This window comes from Berghia stephanieae, chromosome 8, assembly GCF_034508935.2.
Source record: "Berghia stephanieae isolate SIO BIC M18660-M18661 chromosome 8, UCSD_Bste_1.3, whole genome shotgun sequence".
Lineage (NCBI taxonomy): Eukaryota > Metazoa > Mollusca > Gastropoda > Nudibranchia > Aeolidiidae > Berghia > Berghia stephanieae.
The window spans coordinates 11,783,399-11,787,906 of NC_088367.1; the positions used below are offsets into that span (position 1 = coordinate 11,783,399).

A 4,508-nucleotide genomic window follows, 5' to 3' on the forward strand; every position below is an offset into this window, starting at 1 on the left:
AGAAACCATATTATACTTTGTCTCAAATTCACTAAATTCATCCTCGCACTAGTGATTCATACACTATCAATAATCTTTTAGTCTGTTTAATTGTCGTATTCATTATTGGTAGAATCAAAACAGGCGTAAAATTTGTTCAGCTCATTTAAATCAATATTGCCAGGTACTTTAGATATGATTTCATTGTGATTGATAATTTTTTCCATGCCTTTCCAAGTTGTTTTAATGTCATACAATTGAAACATTTTCTCTACCTTTGTCGTATAACGTTCTTTACATTTCATAATTTCTTCATTGATTTCTCTTTGTTGAGTGCATCTTTGGTACCATTTATAAATACGAGTATATATACTTTTTCTCATTTAAAAAGGATTTCCGTTATTTTGTTATCCATGGTATGTTATTTGGATAGCATTTGACTTCTTTTCTTTTACACACCGGTTGCTTATCAAATTTTACATACTCCAATACACAACCATTAAGTTCACAGTACACTCCAAGAAGCCACGCAACTCCTCACACACATTGTTATTCAAGACCTGAACACACTTCACCATAGGCTTGAAACGTTGTATGACAGGACAATATATGGCAGACGATGGAGCTCTTGGAAAACATTTATATAGGACTTGTCAACATTGCAGAAAAATAGATCAAGGGTTAAATTGTCACAAGTAAAGCATTTCACAAATTGTGAAAGACCAGGACTAATTATTATCATATTACTGCAATGGTTAAAATCGCCAGTCACAATGAAAACAGTCAGGCGATTTGCTTTTCTCTTTATGCACATGACTGATCAGCATTTCCATGGCAACATTTACATCGGCAATGGGGAGGGGGGGGGGGAGGGGAATGTAAACTATCGTGAGGTTAACTTAAGAAAATCCTCTAGGTAATTAGTGTGGTCGTATACCCACAGACAATAGTTCAATGTTGTTGCTTGAAATTGACAAGATATTATAAATATTATTTGGGTGCCACCAACTGTTGTTAATGTACACACATACACCTCCATCCTGTTTTTTTGTTAGAACAGTCTCTGTCAGTCCGGTGGAGAGTGTAGTTGTCAATTTCTATGAAAGTCAATAATAATAAGAAGAAGAATAGTCATGACTATCATGATAAATTCATATTTATATTACGCAAATGCCAAATTACATAAAGCTCAAAGCGCTTCACAATTATAGCAGTAAGAATTTGGCCCTTCCCTTATTACGTAATAACATTTTCTAAAACATCAACAAACTTTATACAGTTTTGAAGACCATCTGAGTTGATTATATATTTTTTATCTTAAGATAAATAGGTATCCTTGGCAAAAGAAGTCCTGAAAAATCGTCAATCTCCACATTCTCGGGCAAGGTGTCTTCAAAAGAGAACACCCTCATCATGTGTACCAGGGCAATCTTGAGTTGCAACATAGCCAACCTCATTCCAATACACTGTCTCGGACCATACCCAAAGGGAAGAAAGGAATACTGACTTGAGTCGACTTTGTTTTCATCCATAAACCTTTCCGGATTAAAAGTATCAGGGTCTTCAAAGATTTCGGGATCACGACACATATTTGCGACGGGAATGAGGACAACAGTTCCAGCTGGCACAGGGATTCCTTTGAGGGTTGTTGCCTTTTCTGAAACTCTATTTAAATTGATAATAGGGGGATACATCCTCAGGCCTTCATTTATCACAGCTTCCATATACTTTAATTTCTGACAATGTTCATTGGTCACCTCTGCATCATCCCAAACAAAGTCATAAATCTCCTTTCTTAAGTTCTTTTGAACATCTTTATTTTTAGCCAGTTCGAATGTCAACCATAGAAGAATAGCAGAGGTTGTCTCGTAACCAGCAAGAACAAAAATTATGCATTGGGCCACAATCTCCTCAGAAGTTAGCTTTCTACTTCCAGAAATTTCATCCAAAGAGTCTGCTTCCGAATTCATGAGGAACTGAAGAAAATCACCTTCTTTATACTGTTCTGGATTAGCTTTTCTTTCCAGGACAAACTTTGTGAATTGTTCTGTTAAATAATCAATATCAGCTGCAGGCAGGAATCGAAAGTTAAGCATATTCAAAACAAATCCAAGAAAAGGAAACATCCCAACTGTAGCCATTGCTAACTTCAATGATTGTCTTATAGTAATCATGCTTTTGCTATGTTGGTAAAAAGGTCCATTGATGTTATTTTGGGAGTCCAAATCTATTCCAAAAGCAGAACTTGCAAGAGCGTCGAGAGAATAAGCAGAAAATACAACCTTAGATTCAGGGTAGGTACCGTCTTCAATATGCTTTTGAAGAGCTTGGACAAGCTGACAACTTGTCATGTTGATATGTTGTGTAAGATATTTCAACCTGCCACTGCTGAAACACGGGGACATTATTCTTCTTATTCTTTTCCAGTCATGTCCTCGGTTAAAGAATAAACCCTTTTTTACTATTGGTTGCCACAACGAATTAGATCCCAATAAATGTCGATCCACATAGTTTTTTAAAATCTTTAACAAAAATTTCTTTCAAGGCATCGATATCCGTCACAACAAGAAAAGGGTCCCGAAAAAATAGAATTCCAAAGAACTTTCCATATTGCTGAGTCCACTTACCAATGTGGTGACGGCATCCAGTCTTTGCATCAAACAACCTGTCCATGTGACCTATGAAAGCTGTTGGAGGAGGACTCGGGACACCCAAACTGCTCCAAATTGTGTGTGGTTGCGTGCCATACCTGAGGAAAAAAATATATGCTGTCGGTTAGGGACCCTTTGTTATCTTAAAATCTCAAGGTTAAAAGAGACCAGCATATGAATAATTATTTTTTAAAATATTTCAATCCTCTCCTCAGTTTTCCACATGTTATATATTATTAGATAATATTGATCATCTAATTCTAAAATATGCCTATCTTTCATTCTCTTTCATTGAATGTTAATGTGTTCAACTGAAAGGCACAAGGCAAACCAAGGAACTCCTGGATAGAACATATGGAGGCAACAACTGACAAAATGATAGTCGACTGCTCGGTAAGGCCGTTGAATGTGAAGAACGGCATTCCATGACATTCACCTCTGTAGAAAGGTGGAACTCCGGTAAGGTAAGGTAATGTGTTGAACGTCAGGGTAAAAAATTATCTTTGAAAGTTATGGGTCAATGTTTGTGTTCTATTTAGCTGTCACGTCAACACCAAATGACCGGACAAGGTTGGGACTGAAAAGATCAGCATAAGAAGTGGAGAGGAGAAGATGAAACTGCATACAAATGTCTGGATATGAATATGTCATGCTTTGAGAAAAGGGCTAGAACACACATTTGCTGTTGCCTTGGAGTGGGTCTGTGGTGGGAGGAAAAGAAAGTGTGGTTGCCTTGAGATAACCTAGTAGAAGCAAAGAAGAAGAGTGTGAACTATTCGAACTGCTGGAGAACAACAAGCCGCTCGGCATGAACAAGACCAGAACATTTGAAGTCTAAATATGAACCTTGAATGAGTGAATACATGATCCTTCTCGTGATGCCATTGTAACAACCGTGATTGACAGAACTCTGTATTCTGGCTGTAGGACTCCATGGCTAGGATGGATCCAGATGGCCGGTAGTAGTAGTAGTAGTAGTAGTAGTAGTAGTAGTAGTAGTAGTAGTAGTAGTAGTAGTAGTAGTAGTAGTAGTAGTAGTAGTAGTAGTAGTAGTAGTAGTAGTAGCGTATGGCTACACCTCCAAATTTATTTCGTCAACCCAACGTCTAAAGTCTTCCTCCGCACCAAGGACGGTTTCGTAGCCGCCTTCAAGTTTGGTGACTGGGCAGTGGAGGACGATGTGATCGCTGGTCTCTGGGGCTGCCTGACATTTCTGGCAGGTATCACTGTTTCCAAGTTTCCATCTGCACATATTTAATGCAGTTCTGCCATGTCCAGTTAAGAGGCGGTTTAAGGAAATCCAGTATTTCCTGGCGTTATTGAATGCAGGTACTCTTTTGGTTGGATCTTTAATGATGTTTTCCTCCTCTTGGTGTTTCCCTGTTCCACATTTCTCTCCAGTTTTCCTCCACACTGAAGTCTTCCATTTATGTTAGGTGGAAAGGTCTTCTCGATTTGAGTCTTGCTGTTGAAGGTGCCCCCTTTATGATTGATTTTATGGGAATGTTGTTTGTGGCTTAGTCAATTCTTGCATGCATCCTTTGATTAGTATCTTGTCGTCTGAGACTTGGTGGTGCAATGCCGCTCAGTGTTGGGAGCCACTGAGTTGGAGTTGACTTGAGACATCCTGTTATAATTCTCATTGATTCTCTTAATCGGATGTTAATGCGGTTTGCATGTGGGCTCTTCATCTAAACAGGGGCACAGTATTCTCCCACACCATAGCACAGTGCCAAAGCAGACGTTCTCAGTACCTTCGGTGAGGCTCCCCAGGTGGTAGTTGCGAGTTTTCTCATCAGGCTGCTTCTTTTTGCGATTTTAGTTGCGGTTCCCTCAATGTGTTTGCGATAATTTAGTTGTCTGTCCAGAGTAATGCCG

The 4,508-nt window shown here is 38.8% G+C and overlaps 1 pseudogene; it reads right to left on the bottom strand.

Moving 5' to 3' along the window:
• Window positions 1-1,124: 1,124 nt before the first annotated feature.
• On the bottom strand, window positions 1,125-2,452 carry LOC144978168 (cytochrome P450 3A29 pseudogene; annotated as a pseudogene).
• Window positions 2,453-4,508: the final 2,056 nt, after the last annotated feature.